Source organism: Lygodium microphyllum, chromosome 14 (assembly GCF_053477565.2).
Source record: "Lygodium microphyllum isolate KBCC chromosome 14, Lygodium_microphyllum_v1.1.10, whole genome shotgun sequence".
In the NCBI taxonomy this organism is placed as follows: Eukaryota; Viridiplantae; Streptophyta; class Polypodiopsida; order Schizaeales; family Lygodiaceae; genus Lygodium; species Lygodium microphyllum.
Window position 1 is genome coordinate 55,591,248 of NC_141148.1, and position 19,423 is coordinate 55,610,670.

At 41.0% G+C, this 19,423-nt stretch overlaps 1 protein-coding gene and 1 pseudogene across 1 annotated transcript in view; both read left to right on the plus strand.

Moving 5' to 3' along the window:
• Positions 1 to 19,423, plus strand: part of LOC148025608 (tryptophan aminotransferase-related protein 3-like) — a 48,664-nt gene that overhangs the window by 16,934 nt on the left and 12,307 nt on the right. The gene's annotated exons all lie outside the window — the stretch shown is intronic.
• Positions 13,428 to 14,168, plus strand: LOC148025609 (uncharacterized; annotated as a pseudogene).

A 19,423-nucleotide genomic window follows, 5' to 3' on the forward strand; every position in this document is an offset into this window, starting at 1 on the left:
GTGAACACACCCTTAGCACTTGTGCTTTCATATATATATATATATATATATAAACCTAAAGTGGTACACTCATCATTGTACCCAAAAATCGTATTCACTCTCCTGACTACTCTACACTCTCTCTCACTCTCTCTACTGCTAGCAAGCATTACGTGTCTTGATCTTTGCGCATTCTGTCACTACAATTGAGTGCAAAAACAGATCAGAAATTAATGCAAAACTGATCCAAAAAGTGACCGTAATTTGATCTCTAATTGATTAAAAATTTAGTTGAAAATCCTGTGAAGTCTCACACTGACTAGTACATTGAATAGTGACTTCATGATAGACATATTGTTAGCGCAATACCTTGGATGTATGCTGAATATATCCAAGATCCACTATGTACGAGAGCTGTCCATAACTGGCGGAGTGGAAGTGCTACCTCCCCCTTGAGCATTAGGCACTGCTCTTGACCCTTGCTATGTTAAACTTGACTGAGCCTGAATCAAAGTTGGTTCTAACTGAAAGGCATGAAACTTCACCACATATCTTCTAGAAACTTTGCCTCTAACCTTTCTTTCCGTATGTGCCAAAATCTGGTTGAGTACTGTACTAATACCTTGTGTGAATTTTAGCAGATACATCCTCCGGCACATCATCAAAGGCCTCAATTAACTGACATGAGAGGCATTATGTATCCACTAATGTGGAGGTAATTTCAGCCAATATGCAATATCATCGATTTTCTTCAGCACTTGGAAGGGCCCATAGCATCTCATACTCAACTTCAAATATAACCTCTCTTTTTCTTTCATCTTTTTCAACCTTGCCTTTTCAAAATGTAATAATACATAATTGCCCTCTACAAACTACAAAGCATGTCTATGGGAATTAATTATCTTCTTTTTCTTTTCTTGTGACCTTTCAAGTGCATACTTTATCTTTGCACAGGCTGCATCCAAGTTTTTCACATAGCGATTAGCCTCAAAGATCTTTAGTGTGTAAGATAGGTGGTACCTTCTTACGACCCTCAACCACCTCTAACGGAGCTTTGCCAATGGAACTATGCACCGTATTATTATATGCAAACTCAACCAATGGCAAATATTGCTCCCACTGTGTTTTATGGTATGATACATAACACCTCAAAAGATCCAACACTATGGAATTTGCCACTTCAGACCGACCATCTGTCTACTTGTTTGCAGATGGAAGAATGATGATAATTTTAATATGGTATTCATATTCTCAAACAACCCCTTCCAAAAGAAACTGGTTATCTAAGGATCTCCATCAACCTTTATTTTCTTCCTCCCTGGAATGAAATGGGTCTATTTGCTGAATGTGCAAATGATAGTCAATATCCCATCATTCCTTGTAGGTGTCCTAGGAAGCTCAAAAATAAAATCCATTGCAATGCTCTGCCAAGGCCCGTCTGAAATAGACAAGGGTTGTAGCAAACTTGGCATCTTTTGCCTATTATGCTTTATCTTTTGACATAGAATGTGTGTCCTGATAAATTGCTCTACATCATATCTCAAAGCTGGCTAATATAAGAAATACTTCATTGTGTGAATTGTGGCATTAATACCTCTATCTCTTGCATATGGAGTTGCATGGCTTTCAATGATCACTCTAGGCCTCAATTGCTTCATGACACAGTCGTCCACGTATCATTAGAAATCCATCTCTAAGCACAAAGTGCTCATGCCTGTGGCCATTGCAAAACTGGTCATAAACATTATTAAAGTCCAAAGTAGCAACACATTGCTCCTTCGTACATCCAACTCGATGTGATAAGACGGCTGAAATTTATGGCTTATGTGATAGTACATCATCCACAACATTCTTTTTGCCATCAATGTGTACAATTTGAAAATGAAACGTAGAAAGAAAATTTACCCATCTCATATTCTTCTCTGGAAACTTTATTTGTGTCAAAAAGTATCTCAATATCCGATCATTTGTTTGCACTATAATATTAGCCCCTAACAAGTAGCGTTTTCACGTGGAAAGTGCATGAATTATAACCAAGAGCTCTTTCTTATAGACTTGCAAATTTCTCTTTGCACCATGGAGAAGAGGGCTCATAAGCCATAACTCGGCCATCCTGCATTAAAACAGTCCTAGTGTTGTTTTCATATGCATCACACTGAATGAATTCCTTAGATGGGGCAATACAAGTAGAGGATTTGAAGTTATCTTTTCTTTATCTTCTTAAATACTGAAATTTCCATTGTTGTTCATCTAAATGACACATTTTTCTTTTGCAAATCTGCGTACTTACTTCTTGCAGTAAGAACATAAGCCCAAGAAGCTACGGATCTCCTATATATTCTTCAATGGTGGCCATGGTCCTATTGCCTCAACCTTTGCAGGGTCCATACAAAAACCATTAGCCGATACAATATGCCCCAAAAAGTGGATTTCGTGTAAAAATAATTCACTTTTCTTGTCAATAATGATCAGCCTATGCTTATGCAACTCATTGAATGCAATTTCCAAATGCTTTCTATATTCTGCCTCATTCTTTGAATACACAATCATGTCATAAAAAAAAGTTCCCACAAATTCTCTATGGCCTGAAAATGCGATCCATCATCCAATTAAAAGTGGTAGGAGCATTTATAAGTCCAAAAGCCATAACATGAAACACATATAATCCAAAAGATATCCGAAAAGTTGTCTTAGGCACATTCTCCGGTCCAATGCATATTTGATGATATCCACTTTCAAATTTATATGGCTGAATATAGCTACCCCTTGCAATCTATCCATAATATCATTGATCCTAGGGATCAGAAACTAGTTCTTTATTGTGATTTTATTCAAAGCACAATAGTCAATGCACATACGCCATGAACCATCCTTTTTTTGTAGCAAAAGCATTAGAGAATAAAAAGGAGATGAGTTCGGTAGAATCAACCCTTTTTCTAACAGCTCATTCACTTGACTTATAATCTTCGTTGGGTTGCATTGACTCTTTAGGGTGGCTTATTAGGTGGGGCTACTTCTAGGGATAAGATCTATACCATGATCTTTAGGCTGTTCAAGGAGCAGCTACTATGGAAGTGACTGAGAAAAGCAATCGGCATACATTTTCAAAAATGAAATACGATTCTTCTCTAACTTTGACATGTTCCTAATATTTTCATTATCAACCTTATTCTTGGTAAAAACCAAGTATGTTGAAAGGTGATTTTTCATTACTTTTAAAATGGTAGCAGCCGATACAACAAGGATAGATTTCCCTTCCAACTTTATATCAAGTGTATGGGGTCTTGCCCTTATGCTAAATAGTGATTACTTTGATATGTGAATCAATCACTGCATGCATATGGTGGTACCATGGTATGTATACTAAGCAAGACATCACAACCTTCAAGTGAAGCTATAAAGAACTTTTCATTTTTCACATATCCTTGAATGTGCAACTAAAGCTTTCCAATGAGTGGTGTGACAGGGTTTGCATGGCCCTTACATGCCATTCCAACTTCCCCCATGGGTCCCATCTCATTCTCTTTGATGCCTAGATGAGCTGTTATATTTGTAGAGATGAAATTGGCTCATGCACCATTATCGAAGAAAATAAATGCATGCTGATCTCTAATTTTACCCCATGCTCTGTACAACTCAATAGCATAATCTTTGTGCTGATCACTAACAACATCATCCAACTGACGTTTTGGGCTTCTTACCCTTAGGATCTCCTTGATTTCTGATTTTCCAGCTTGTTGTGTATTCGGACAATCCTTTGCAATATGGCTATCCTGTTGACAAATGAAGCATTTATTTGCAGCCATTAATTTCCTATGCTGTGCCAATGATTTTCAGCTCTTTCTTTGCTGTTTTGGCCTCTTTTTAGAGCGATTTCTAAATCTGCTCCTTTTCTTAACCTTAGACAACTTTTTATTCGGCTTTCGCCACTCTCTTGGAAGTCTAAATCCTTCCCATGTAGCAAAGCATCGGTTGTAGCAACAATCTCTATGAACTGAGACATGCTAGACATGGTGGATTTTATATAAAAATCCCTGATTCCTTTGAGCAGCCCACATACATATTTCTCTACTTGCTCATGAAGGGGTACCGGAGCTCTTCCTTGAATCAAGAGCGTGGATCAACACTGCAATGCATTCCCTTTCAAGAAAGTGGCTACCTTTTGAATCTTAGAGGATTTGGTGAAGTTTCCCTTTGAATAGGTTGCATCAAACTGTTGAATGAAAGTCAAAGCTTTCAACCTATCGTGTGTACCACTGAAGGACTCATACTTCACTCCTTTTCCACCCTCATCATAGTCTTTTGTTGCCTCCCCCTTTGGGAGTCAAGTTGTCATACACTCATTGTTGCAAAAAGGGTGCATTTGCTCTATTTACATCATGATTAAGCCCAAACGAAGCATTTGCGTGATCAACACTCATTCCTTGAGCCCCATAAGCATTTGGGGGTGCATATGCATTACCAAACATGCCACTTTGTGCCTTGGGCATCAAACCAATGTTGCCATATATAGGATTATGCACATTTCCAGCCATACTTGAATACGTTTGGCCTTGTACACCATGCGTTGGCTGCTGCATACCATAGGGAGTTTTGCTGCATATCATAGGGAGTTAAACATACTGAAATGCACACATCATCATTATAATCTTGGACATTGGACACCTTGTTGGTCCCAAAACCGGCACTGCCTTTCGGCATTTTTAAAACTTTAATTGCTAATGGATTGAGTACAAGCTGGATTCCATAATCTTGTTTTCTAATCCAAAAGCCCCTTGCTATATAAACAATCAACAAAAGTAATTATGGCCGATTGCCCCTTGATTTTCACTTAGAACTTGCTTTAATGGAACCACCAATTGGCCAAAGGTTGCCCCAATTCACAATGGACGAGTTGGCATTTAAAACCCCAACAATTCCTTGAATTTCAGGTGTTGATTTCAGTGTAGGATGCCCTTGACTGATGGCACGGATCCCAAGGTGATCGCCAAACTCTAATTTTTGCAGAAATTTAGGGCTTGTAGTAGAAATTCTCTTGCTGTCCACCAAATTTGGGTGTGGTATTCTCCAAATGACTGAGAGGCTTTGAGAATGACTGAGCACAAGCTAGAGAAGGTGAGAGAATGTTGATAGGAGAGAGAAAATCTGACATTCTTCGCAAGAAAATGCTAGAATTTGCTTGCTGCCCTGTTCAGACTGCATTAAATGCAGTTCCCTCTTGTCCCAAGCTCATAAATGTTGTCACCTGATCAACCAAGCTGTCACCGACCCTTGGAGAGGGTCTCTGTTGTCGCTTGCCTCCTAGGGCTTTGCAATGGCTATCGCTTGGAGCTAGAGCTGATTTCTGTACAGGAAAATGAACCAATAGCGTTCTCTCTCTCTCTCTCACACACACACACACACACACACACACACACACACACAGAGCCAACATTGAATGGCTCTCCACCGGCCCCAAAAACGTTTTTCTTAGTTGCATGGGTATTTTGCCAACAAGTGGCATCTTTATGATTCCATTTTCCAACAAATTTCAGCCATTAAATTTTCAGAATTAATTAATTCTGAAAATTAATTTCAACCATATTGACTTTCCCAAAATTAAATGTGCCATCCATAATTAAATTGGCTAGGCCACTTGCAACCTGGAGTGGTCTCCAATCTTAATTGACCCTCAGATTGGTACGGCTAATTAATTGTCCTAGGGTTAGAATTGACACCAACTCATAACCAAAGCTTAGCTAGCATAACTTGTCACAACTTTTGCCTTTGACATCCATTGACTCCTGGGGGTCCTTGGCCATCAACTATAAAATTACTACCATGTGCAACACATGTGCTTTACAACCTTGCACATTTGATTATTAAATTAATCAAATGTTATTAGCAAGATTAAAGCATATTGAGGTGCATTATCATTATGTTAGAGAGAGGCTTTGTGGAAGGGAGATTGACTTGGTTTATATCCCTATACAGGACAACTTGGTAGATGTGTTCAAAAAAGCTCTTTCTAGAGAGACGTTTGAAGCCTTTCGCAAGGCTCATTTGGAGATTGATTTACCTATTCCTTATCTATGTTTTCATCATTCACTTGAGGGGGGTCTGTTATACTTATCGTGTTCCTCTTAAGTTTTGGTGTGAACAGTGTGAATACTTGTCGGTGTGTGGTACTTAATACTTTAGGGATTGTACTTTTATATCTTTCTCTCATAGTGGATGTGACATTTCAACACTTCTCTTGCTATTCACTTGCTCACTCTGAGGGTGTGTGTGTGCATGCTGTTCATCCCTAACCTAATAGAGATTTGTAATCTTAACCCATAACTATCTTTGATTTGTGTGACTCTTGAGTAAATCAGAAAATTTATAAAAGGGGTAAGTTAATAGCAAGTGAGTCTTTGAACTGTCGAGGTAATCCCTTCCTTAGCCTACTTCATAATTACTATTGTAGCTCATTTTAAGCAAAAGCTCTCTTTTGATCAATCTTGCATTACATGCTATTTGGTTAGACTAGTGTGCTACTTCCATGTCTATTCTGGTTGAGGAAAAGGCCAATGCCAAGTGAGGTGGCAAGACAAGAGTGAGGTGAAACAACCCCCCAAAACCCCCCCCCCCCCCCTCCTTGCCACTAACAACCTTGAAGGGGTGTGCAACCCCGACTTGAGGAATGTGCAAAGTGACAACCTTGAAGGGGTGTGCAACCCCGACTTGAGGAGGAACTTTGCACATTCCTCAAGCCTCAGAGCTCAAAACTTGTTTGTAGGTGCAGGTACATTCGCCTTCACCCATTTGAAGAAGGCTGAAATTGGGAATTGGATTCATGCTACAAATGTGTTGAGAAGGGGTCGAATGTATGGTATTTCAGACTCTTGCAAGGGTTGCACTATGATTCGTAGGTAGTTGTAGACCATGTATGGGGTTCATAAGGTGCATGTACAGTGATTCATACAGTGGGCCCCAAAGTATTGTCGACCTATAAAGAGGTCAAACATTGAAATTCTGGTACAAGACACAGGGCGTAGAAAATTTGGGACAGTCACAGAAAACTGATCACTGAATTTTCTATATTATGACTATGAGAAAGCTCTATAGTTCCTTGCAGAGGGCATTATCCCCTCCGTTTAATTTAAAAAGCTCCTCATTTGACGATAAGAATTGAAAGTTATTGTAGTTTTAGTGTAGGGAGGTCCTTGGACTGCACTAAAAATGATAGGGCATAGAGGAAATCCGAAAAGGGAAAGGCCCAGGAGGAAGTTTAGAGAGAAATAAGAGACTTCCAAGGATCTATGAATGAGGCTAGCTCTGCCTAAGAGTACCATGGAGAGATGCATGAAGAGGTACTTGAAATTGACTGCCATAGCTTGTTGATTCAGACCTTGTATCAGCATGAGATTCACCATGCTGAGAGACATCATGACATGTTAGCCAACCACAACCAACTCTTGGACTCAACAGACACTTAAGCAGCTCACAACTCTTATCAGTTAGCCACCACTCAGGTGCAAGAGAAAGCGAACGAGTCCAAGCTTGATGCTAGGTGGCCTCCCCCATTGAAGAATATACATGGCCAGTAGGATATTCCATTTAGCACCTATGAAGTTGGTGAGCCCTTGCACAAAAATGAAGAGCCCATTTTGAGCTATCCTGCTGTAAATGTAGTAGCCAATCATTGGTAGGAGCCCGCCCTGTTATCCCAAGAGTCCTTCAAATATTGGTGGCCCAAGTGGCAATTATTTGGCTCAGCTAAATCATGGCCAACAAGGCATTAATGGGTAGCATGGGCCACATGGCATTGATGGGCAGCATGGCATTTATGGGCAGCAAGGCCTAAATGAAAGGGAGCTTTGTCACATAAGAGTATTCTCAGCAAGTACAATAGACAGTCACCATCCCCATTTGACTTGGAAAAATGGACATCTAAGCTAGAATCTTATCTTAATATTTACTCATAATGATTAGAAGATTCTCTTTGCTTTTCTTCATTTAGAGGGGTTTGCTCATATATGGTAGTGTTTTATATGGTGGTGGCGTTACATACGTTGGGAAAATTAGATATTCATTTGGAGGGATTTGCTTATACAAGGTGGCATTACATACTGCTAGAAAATCAGCAATTCATTGATTGGAAGGACTTTAAAATGCAACGGTGCAAGTATTTGTGTCTTCAGTGAAAAAGAGTGATTGGCTCGATGATGGTACCAACTTGATCAATGGAACCTCATAGTGAGGGAGTACAGTTTCCCTTTTGACCATGGATGCATGGACAAGCTCTAGGAGCCCTAAAACACTATGCATTCAAGGGAAAATCAATGGGAAGAATGTTTTTTATTTTAGTGGATAGTGGCAGTACCTATAGTTTTGTAAATAAATTAGCCATGGATAGATTGAAATGGTTTTCTATGGAATTACAGCACCCCATTAAAGTGCAAGTGACTAATGATAATGTGGAAACCAACACTCAAATATGCTCCAAGGTGCCTCTATGCTTGGCTGAAAAATATGTGGCATGAGTGGATTTGATTGCACTAGAAATGGGCCCCATTAATATTGTCTTGGGTTGTGATTGGTTGAGACACTTGGGTAAGATTGCTATGGGCTTCTCTCAACTATATATGGAGTTTGTCATCGAGAGGCAGCTCATATGCTTAGAGGGGGTTCACGATAATGCAAATTTTCAGCTTATTACAACAAAGCAACTTAAGAGGGAATTTAGGAAATCCTCATAGATCTTTGTCTTGCACTTGAATAAAAAAAGTCATAGATTAGCCCTTAAACTTGGCCAAGATTTAGCATTGAAAACTTTGTTAGAAGTGTACAAGGATTTATTCATATGCTTATAGCTTTCCTTCCTAAGAGGTAGGTGGATCACCCTATTGATTTAGAGTCCCATTCTAAGGCAATGAATTGATGATATCCTTATTTATGGCGAGTCACTGAAAGAGCACTTGTCACATGTCAGAAGGGTATTTGATATATTGAGAGAGCATAGATTGGTGATAAAGACAATGTTTAGAATTGATTGAGGAGTTGGCATGCCTAGATAAGAAATTTATTTGGTTGGCTTGTATTATTTTCTTGTGATGCCATTTGGATTGGCAAATGTCCTAGTCACTTTTCAAAGGCTTGTGAATAACATTTTACACCCTTTTCTTTTCAAGTTTGTGCTGGTATTCTTTGATGATATCCTTATTTACAGCAAGTCACTGGAAGAGCACTTGTCACATGTCAAAAGGGTATTTGACATATTAAGAGAGCATAGATTGTCTGCTAAGGAGAGCAAATGTGTATTCATACAAGCAATAGTGGAGTACTTAGGCCACATCAAGAGTGAAAACAAGATACATGCTAACCCTAAAAAGGTGAAATGTGTAAAGGATTGGCCAACATCTATGAGAGTACACAACAGAAGAGAACCACGAACACGGAGAGAAAGAGAGAGAGAGATAGCATGAGAAGAAAGAAAGAAATTTGCATTGGCTGAAAAGAATGCTGAATACAAAGAGCGGACTGATCAAACCTTGCATGCAGCCCAAGTTGTCAATGAGGGCACCAAATCATGTTGAAATGATGACTGTAACACCGATGGTGACAGTGACGAAAACAGTGATGGTGATGGTGATGGAGATTGAGAATATCCAACCTACTATCCATGTTAGAGACAGAGAAGATTGCAACAACCAATGGAGCACCTGCCAAAGGAGAGAAAAAAAATGATCTACCAACTAGTGGGGGGCAGCTATATATAGCCAAAGTCCCCCAAAATTGGTCGACCAGTATCAAAGGGTGCTAAATAATCAGGCCGATTGCATTAATGCAATTGGTAGCAGCTGATAATGCCAAAAATGTTGACGTGGCCGGCAATAGTTGATGATGCCGAAAATGTTGATGTGGTAGCAGTAATATTGACATGGCAGTCTAGAGCACTCGCAATTGTGGTAGGGGCAACAGAATGACTGGAAACCAATTGACAATCACTCCTAAACCATTTGAAAGAAAAAATGCAGTCTTTAGAACGAGCTGCCTCCTCTGTCAAAGCACATGATAGACATATTAGAGCTCCTAATGTTCTTGTTGACTCAGATTGAGGATCACAAGTAAGAGATGACTGCTAATAACATGACAAACATGACTGCTAATAACATCATCAAACACCACTTCTCTTTGTGGGTTTCTTGGTCTCTCATGGCTTTATCGGAGATTCAACAGGCTTTAGAATGAATTGTCTCTTTTGTCAAAGCACATGACAGACATGTCAGAGCTCCTAATGTCCCTATTTGACTTGGATTGAGGATCACATGCAAGAGATGATATTGCATGATAAACATGATTGCTAATAACATCTTCAAACACCACTTCTCTTCATGTGTTTCTTGGTCTCTCATCGCTTTATCAAAGATTCGTCAAGCATTATACGACCATTGCAACACCCTTGACAGATAGATTGAAGAAAGAAGCTTTTTTTTTGGATGCCATAGCTGATCACAACTTCAATCAATTGAAGGAATTTCTCACTTTAGTCCCCATCCTAGTATGCCTTGACTTCTCCAAGGAGTTCACTATCTAGTGTGATGCCAATGAGAGGGGTATAGGTGCTGTTTTATTACAAGAGTATAGTGTTATTACATTTAGAGTCACAAGCTTGATGAAAAGGAAATGCAAATGAATGTATATGACCGGAAATATTAGCCATCTTTCATGGCATTAAGAAGTGGCACCATTCTCTCTATGGTAGCTAGTTTAGAGTAAAGAGTGATCACAGAGTCCTCAAGTACTTCTTGACTGAGTCTACTTTGACTCCTAAGCAGCGGAGATGGATGGCAATCTTACAAAAATTATGATTTTAATATTACTCACACTAAGGGCAAAGACAATGTAGTGGGTTGATTCACTCTTATGGATGTGGGCATGTAGAGTATCATCTATATCAAGAACTGCATAGTGATTGGATTGAGGAGCTCCAAGAGACCATCTACTGAATAAAGAATTTAGCTATATATCTTAGAAATTACATGGGTTAATGGAAGAGAACTCCTAGTATCGGCTTAAAAATGGCCTCATGGCAAGATTGTCATTCCCCATACCTCTCATTTCACTTGAAAGAATATGGAAGAGATGCATTCTTGCCTTGGTCACCTAGATGTTTTCAAGACCTATGACAAAATTTCCAAGAGCTTTTACTAGAAGGACCTATGGAGGGATGTCAAAGACTTTGTCTCTTGTTGTGTTCCATTGTAATAGAACAAGGATAACACTCTTAAGCTAGGTGGTTTATTGCAGCCCTTACCAATCTGTGAGGAAAAATGGACACATGTTACTGCGGACTTTATCATTGGCTTACCCACAACCAAGAAAAGATGAAACATTATACATGTGGTGGTAGACAAACTCACCAAAGTAGCCCACTTCATTTCCACAAAGACTCAGTACACAGTTTCTCAAGTAGCCAATCAATTTATGGAGCATGTATTTGAATTGCATGGGTTACCACAAGTCAGTGCATGATTGGAATGCTAAGTTTATGAGCAACTTTTGTTAAGTAGTCTTTAGCTCTATGGGTGCCAAATTAGATCTATCTACAACATATCACCCCTAGATTGATGGCTAGATAGAGAGGGTTAACAAATAGCTTAAGACATATTTGAGACTCTTTTGTCATGATGTACATTATAATTGGGATTTGTGGCTCCATTTGGCAGAGTTTACATTTAACAACTCTACCGTCCTAGCATTGGAGTTTTCCCTTGAGGCATTGCATGGGTATAAGGTGCTTCTTCTTATGGTCCTCTTCAATGACAGGATAAACCCTCGTAGCAAAGACATAAAATACATTGTGAATCTTACTTAAAGAGGGGAGTTCCAAGCGATAAGCCAAGTCATCTACCCTTTTTATGACCATGTATGATCCATAGAATCTCTGGGCCAGGTCATTGCTAGTGTCATCCTTTGAGAGTAGAATAGCAAGACTTTGACACCTTTAAAAGAAAACTCTCTCTCTCTCTCTCTCTCTCTCTCTCTCTCTCGGAACTCCATGTGTCTTCTCTTTTCATCTGCATAGAGCTTCATGTGGTCTTGGGCTTTCATAAGATTTACCTTACATTGCTGAAGTAGCACATATATGCGTTCTAATTGAAGCCTTTCATTGAAACCTTAGTGCAGTATATGAAAGCATTAGTATCCATAGATGAAGAGGACATCATTCAGTACATCCTCTTGGCAACCAACATCCATCTTACAGGAGTTCCCCTATCTAAAAGATGCTATTTTGGCTAAAGACTTAGCTAGACATGGCCTAGTTTTGATCACAAATAGTTTGCAAGCAACAATCTATTTTAGACATGTCCCAATTCCATCTAGATTTGAGCTTCCCCACAAATCTTTCTCTCATTGTAATGCTAAACAAAGTAGTACTCTATAGCCCTACTATTGCACCACAGCAACAAGTCCTCTTGGCGTTAAGCTCTCTTTTTGTTTTTGAGGGCAAAAACCTTTGGAGTTGGGATGGAATGTAAAGGAGGGGGATAGCATGGGAAACACTGGAAGTACCCAGCCATAATAACGGGGTATAAAAGGTGCAAAGGGACTCAGTTAGGTGTCTAGAAATTAATGAACTAAGTCTCTTCACCTTCCTTATAGCTTCTATGGCTTCCCTTCTTTCTTTCTCTGTCCTTCTGTAGTCTTTCTCTTCTCTTCTTTGAAACACTTAGCACACGCACCTACAACAACCATAATCAATGACACATTGGAGGAGGAACAAAAAAGGAAAATCAGAGCACTCCATGTTCGGGTGACAGGGCTGAAGATGCATGGAAAAGTGGATGAGGACACCAAGGTGCTATACACGTTAATGAATATTAAGAAAGACACACATGTCTCCGCTTGGAGAGTGGGCAAGAAAAGCACAGAAGGGGAGAGCTCAAAAGAGCGTGCACTCATTCTCCGCTTCCCCACCATGGAGGCTAGGAGAGACTTCCTAGCTCAACGCCGTACATTGAAGGGGACTAGTGTGTTTTTGGGTGACGATCTCACACCAACACAACTAGCCCACATGAGGGAGTGCATGCCAAAAATTAAGGTAGCTAGTGAGGAGGGCAAACTCGCCTTCTACAGAGAAGGGAGAGTGGTAGCCATGGAGAGGTGCCACAAATGACGGTGTGAGACCTATGGGACCAGCCTTGCAGTGGCAGTTTGGAACTGTAATGGAGCCCTCCGATTGGATGTGGGAGCTTTTGAGAAGACATTCAGAGGGAGAGATATAGTGTTCTACTCAGAGACACATCAGGGACCACATACTACACTTCCACGGGTGACAGGCTATAGGTGGGAGTCAGCTTGCAGGAAGGAGACACGCACAGACCACAGTAATCGCGGGTCGGGGAGGAGTGGCAGTGTTATTCAAGGAGGAGCTACAGCAGATGATCTAGGTAGTCCGTAGATATGAGCAGGCCAGATACATGTGGGTGAGAGTGTGTGGTGAGGAATGCACTTTCTATGTTGCCATACGTTGTTTCCCCCCTATGACGTCCCGATACGCCCCACCCAAGGGGCAATCACCATATATGGCTTTGGATGAGGATATTTGGAAGTTCTCGAAGGAGGGAGAGGTTATCTTACTAGGAGACTTTAATGCTAGGACAGCCTCCCATCAGGTATCTTTCTTTGATGCATCTGAGGAGATGCTACAGGAGTAGGATGTGTCAGAGCTACAGCTGGAGAGGACATCTCAAGATATGGGGGAAGTCACCGAATATGGGAGATACCTTGTGGAGATGGGCACAATACACAGGTTGGCCATTCTCAATGGCCTGGCTAGATACTCTCTATCTGGCGCTTTCACATGTTATCCTCACCGACACGGTGCCAGCACAATAGACTATGTTCTTGCCCCACCGATACTGATATCTCACATCCAAGACCTCTCAGTATCCCCATGTCTTCTCGGAGTTGCAATGGATCATGCCTTCCTATCATTCACCATCGACCTCCAATTCACTGGCACGCAGACCCATCATGCAGCTCACCGACACCCGAGATACCTCTTTTCCAGAGAGAGAGAGGATATCTATGAGGCAGAGATCCTTAGATTATTACATGATGCAGACCTCGACATTCCATTACAGGAGCTGACTCAGCAGTTCAATGAGGCCCTACACATCGTTGCAGGTGTAGCCTTCCCACACTCACGACCCACATAGAGCCTCCACCGGGGTGACACCTTGGAACAGCTGGTATGATGATGAGTGCCGTGAGACCAGAGCACGGCTATAGAGAGAGAGAGCACTGGGGTCTAGTACCCATAGACATGCATAGATACTCTTTAGACGCCTCACATGGTGGAAGAAGAGAACATTCTTGGCCCAGCTGGAGTGAAACCTAAATCAATTATTCTTGAGCCAGGACTCTAGAGAGGCTCGGAGGCTTTTCAGAGAGCATTGCCCAACCACATCTATTATGTCCACTGGTGTATGGGAGGAGTATGCAGCTAGTCTTTATACTATGGAGGGTTAGCCACCTCTTCCTGACCCACTTGAGCCTTGTCCAGAGACCACCACTTTCTTTACAAAAAGTAGGGTCCGAGAGGCCATTGACAGACTTAGCAGAGGAAAGGCACAAGATCATGATGGATTAGTATCCGAGCACTTGATCCATGCTAGAGATTTGGTGGCAGGATTCCTAGCTTACATGTTTGGCCTACCAGAAAGCTGGAGCACGAATACTATTGTGCCTATCCTCAAGTCAGGGGACCCTACTCTACCCAGTAACTATCGGGACTATCATGGTTGGGCATACATTGGCTAAGTTATATGCTTCCATTTAAGCAGGTGGGCAAAGATGTGGGGTCTTAGAGCACAGGGACACGCTGGCTTTAGGAGAGGCTTCTCCATATTGGATCACATCCTCACACTCAGAGCAATCATTGAGGAGGGAAGGGCCCATGGCCGACGGACCTACTACTGCTTTGTGGACTTCCGCAAAGCCTTTGACACAGTACTGAGAGATAGACTGATACATAGATTGCATGCCATGGGAGTGCTGAAGGAGCTCAGTTGGGGTATTTTGGCACTATATGAGAGAGTTGTGGGCAGAGTCCGGACACCTGCGGGCCTTTCGGCACCTATTTACTCCACCATTGGGGTGAAGCAGGGATGCCTCCTCTCTCCGACATTATTTGGCGTGCACATTGATGGGATTGCTGATTATATTTCATAGGAAGGAGATAGAGGAGCTCCACTAGCAGGCACTTGGATACCTCTCCTATTGTATGCAAATGACATTGTATTGATAGCTGACTCTCCAGAGGGTCTACAGAGATACTTGGATGCATTACATTCCTATACTTTGGATAGTGGGCTTTCAGTGAACCTTGGTAAAACCAAGGTGATGGTATTTAATACTACACCATAGTGGGTCAAGAGATCAGCACCTAAATTCACATGTGGATTTGAGGAGTTGGACTATGTGGATTCTTATACATACCTAGGAGTCTTATTCACATGGCCCACCTTTTCTATGCGAGAGGTAGCAGACACTAGACTGACTCGCGGATGCACAGCACTAGGTGGTTTGGAGAGGATGTGCTCACAGGTGCAATTCCAAGAACCCCGCACCAAGCTATGGCTCTTTGATACACTGGTCATATCCACACTACTTTATGGAGTACAGAAATGGGGGCCTGGTCTTGACCACCGTAGCAGATCAGGGCGCACTTATGACGGATGGAGGTTGATGGAGAAACCCCTAGTGTCCATGATATCTAGGATGATCATATGTAAGGCCTCAGTGCCACATGAGATTATCAGAGCCGAGCTAGCAGCTACACCGATTGTGGTAGAGGCCCTCACCCAATCGGTCGCATACATACATAGCCTATGGGACTTACTCAGACACAGATATGCACGGTTGGCCCTTGAGTTCTCCAGGCAGCTTGCCAGAGAGGGTGATACTTCATGTTGGTATGCATAGATGTCGGCCTAGTTTGAGTTGCATGGCTTTAGCCTGGACAAGTTACCCCCCTTCTAGTACTCCCTTGATGCACCATCTCTTGATCTAAGCAGGTTAGAGATTCGCAAGATCATCAGGATGGATCTTACCTAGTTGGATATCAGGCGGACATGGTTGATGCCAGGGCAGGAGCTAGGGACAAAGATGGCTTTCTACCGCGAGCATTTCCTTCATACTATAGATGATGGATTTATTGTTCGCCCGAGATACATGGACACCCACCTTTCCCATGGGATCAGATGTACTATTGGCCAGTTGCGCACCTCCTCACATTAGCTCGAGATTGAGATTGGCAGATATAGATCCATCTCACCAAAGGAGCGTATATGCCAGATATGCCAATTAGAGCCAGAGACAGAGGAGCATTATATCTGTCGTTGCCTAGCGTATTATGAGTTCCGTGGTCGTTTCCATTGTCTCTTTAGAGACGGATTTGGACCACTATCCAGAGTCATGGATTTTACCGATTAGCAATACCTTGGCCTCTTTCTTCTTGAGATACGACAGCTTCGTGACATGCGCTGTCGTCGTGTTAAGGGTTGAAGGTCTACCACCGGGGCTTAGTGCAGAAGAGGAGTATGGGATTCAAAGTTCAGGAAAGGGAAAAAGATTGGGGTTTAACAAGATCCGGGTTTTAGAAATGATCTAGATGTGGAAGAAGAATTCAAGCTTTTTCTATGTATTTAGCATACATGAATGGAATAAAAAACTCTATCTTGATTACATCAAATGCTTTTGGATATATAATCCATAACATAAAGGATATACTCGGATTCTTAATCCAAATATGAATATCAAATGCAAGCTCTAATGGCTTTTATTTCAAGTACATAGATGGATTTCAACTCTAGGGATCAAGTATTATGTTGGTAGACTTCAAATACATTCAAGATTTAAGCCAATGGTACATGAAATGCATTGAAGAAGCATAATCTTTACTTCAGCCCTGTTTTAAAACAGAAAATTCCAGCCCATAATCAAGCTCAAAAAGAGTATAAACTCATGAATAAGCTCCTCTAATCATTAATGAGTAAAGTCTTGATGAAAAGAGGTCATTTTCTTCTATTACAACCACATAAATCTCTTGTTTGCTCATAAAAATGGACAAGAACAGTGGGCTACCCTGTTTATGACTGGTTATTTCAGCCCATAACAGCCCATACACCTTCAAAATCCTTACCCTTTGCTTGCCCCAAAGTCATTCAAGTACTTGGGTTCATTGGACCATGAATAAGGTAGACAAAATGAGAGAAGACGTGTATAAGAGCAGGCTGAATACTTTTCTCTCAGATTTCCCCCTTTTATAGACTATCATACCATGCATTTTCGTCAGACCAAATGAACGGATAAGTGGAGCTCTCACCTTGTTTGCATCTTCATCTTCAGCTTCTGTTAATCTCCAGTTTGCATGCTCCAAAGCATGCACCATGGCTTCAGCTCTCTCCAGTTGCAGTCAGGCTGTGCAGGCCCGCATTTTGCGCCGAAAAATGCGGGCTGCATCTTGCTCAGGCCCAGGTCACTTTTTGACCTACTCAGGTCACTTGCTGGTCACATTAGTCCATTACTTCAGGTCCCCCGTAAACCTAGTGAACTTTTTGGCATTTTCTTGAGTTCTAACCATATTTTTGCACTTGAATCAATGTGATTTATCCTGCAGACTGTCAATTACTTCCAGCTGACCAAGTTGTAGGTTTCCATAGACTTATTTTTCATCAATATACATGGTACAATTGAAAATTATATGCTAAACACAAAAGAACTTATGTAACTAAGTTGGTTATTGGGTAACAATGACTGAATTTTGTATGCAAATTCCTCATATAACTCCTAGTGAAGTTCTTCTGTGTTCATAAGAATCCCATGATTTATATTATGAACAATAAACTCTTTGACATTCACCCCCTCCTAACCTGCACATCCTCCGGCATGTGCCATTTCATAAGATTACAGGTTAAGAAGGGTCTTCTTCTAATATATCTTCATCTTCATCCTCTAAGCCTTTTTCTTCCTGCTTGTCTTCAAGTAGAGGGCTCATATCTAAGTCATCAAGCTCATAAGTTGAAGATTCTCTTCATTTGAAGAGCTTAATTCGTTTCCCGGCTATTGGTATTTTTATCATGGTCCCATCCATTTTAGCCAAAGTGTAAGTAGCATTACTATGCACTACTTTTACAACATATGGTCCAAACCATTGCTTGGCTAACTTTCTATGAACACTATATTGATTGTCCAGGCTGCTATCATAGACAAATACCCAATCATTCTCTTGAATAGCTCTTGGACGGAGTCGATGATGCTTGCCAAACCTCTTCTTATTCTTTAATCTTGCTGTTTTCAGTCTTTCAATGGCTGTCTTGACATCTTCTGGCCTTCTTACAAGTTGCCTTATGCGCAGAGTCAGCAACTCTTCTCTATTCATGCCTTCATCCCATGGTAAGATACTCCATGTGACAATGGACTCTTCAATAGGCATAATAGGTGGCTGTCCATATATTAGTTCAGCCGGCATATAACCTGTTACTGCACTATGGGTAGTTCTATCAGCCCATAATGCGAATGGTAGCATTCTAGGCCATTCCCTCATCTTTCCTTTGCAAGATTTTGCTAAAGCTTTAAGAATTGGTTGATGACCTCTTTCGCTCTTACCATTGCTTTCAGGGTTGTAGGCTGATGTAAGAGACAGCTTGATTCCCAATTGAGCAAAGAAATGGCAAGCCTCATCAGCATCCAATTCTTCTCTATCAGCAGTTACTTTGGCAACACAGCCATACCTGCAAAATACTTCTTCAAGTAAAAATCTACAAACAGCTTGAGTAGACTTTGTTGTCAAGGCTTTTCCTTCCACTTGATTTGTGAGATCTTCTCTAGCAAGTACTAGATATCTCATGTTCCAAATTCCTGTAGGCATGGTTACTAAATCAATAACCCATCTATAGTGAATGGATAAAGGATAGGTAGGTTGAAGCCCATCTCTATGCTTAACCATAGAGTACATTTGACAAACATGACAAGACTCAACAAAATGCTCAATGTCTTTATACATGTTTTGCCACCAAAATTTCTCTTTTATTTTGGCAAAAGTGCCCCATATGCCTCTATGACCAGCCAATAGGCTTTCATGAAATTCTTGCATGACTTGTCTTTGAGTCTTTTTGTCTCCTAAGACACGAACAGGCGCCCTTCCTTTCTTTTTCGCATGCCTCCAAAGGTAACCATCTTTAAGAAAAAAGCCATAAGCTTTTCTCTTAATTCTCTTGAACTCTTCATTAGATCAATCTTCCTTCTTTGTCATAGTGCTAAAAAATTGGCCAATTTTTAGCCAATCATCTGCATAATATTCTTCTTTAAAGTGTGAACAAACCATAACAAAACATTGAGCATGTTGTCTATTAGCTGCCCACTGTCCTTCTTTGGTTGTTTCATCCTTCCTTGCTGATGTAAAATTTGT